Raw genomic sequence first — 341 nt, forward strand, 5'->3', positions numbered from 1 at the left:
GGCAGTTTTTTATGCTAGAGAATATATCGTGAGCTTAAAGAAAAGTATGATAAAGTACATTCTGATTTTAACAAGAATATGTCATGGTCAAATCATCTGAATGGCATTCTTGAGAGAGAGAAAGAAGAAAAGAGAGTTTTGCAAGAAAATCTTAATGAACTGATGAAAACCTGTGTTGATCCAGAAGAGACAGTTAGGTTAAATAAACAGATTGAGGATTTAACAATTATAGTACATAAATCGGAAAGTGAATTGTTTGATGTAAGGAATTACTGGAGTTAGAGAAAGAAAAAGGTTTTAGAGGCTGAAAAGGTTTTAAATGCTGAAAGGAAAGTTTTAGA

The sequence above is a fragment of the Cynara cardunculus genome (genome assembly GCF_001531365.2).
Source record: "Cynara cardunculus var. scolymus isolate 2C chromosome LG 12, CcrdV1, whole genome shotgun sequence".
In the NCBI taxonomy this organism is placed as follows: Eukaryota; Viridiplantae; Streptophyta; class Magnoliopsida; order Asterales; family Asteraceae; genus Cynara; species Cynara cardunculus.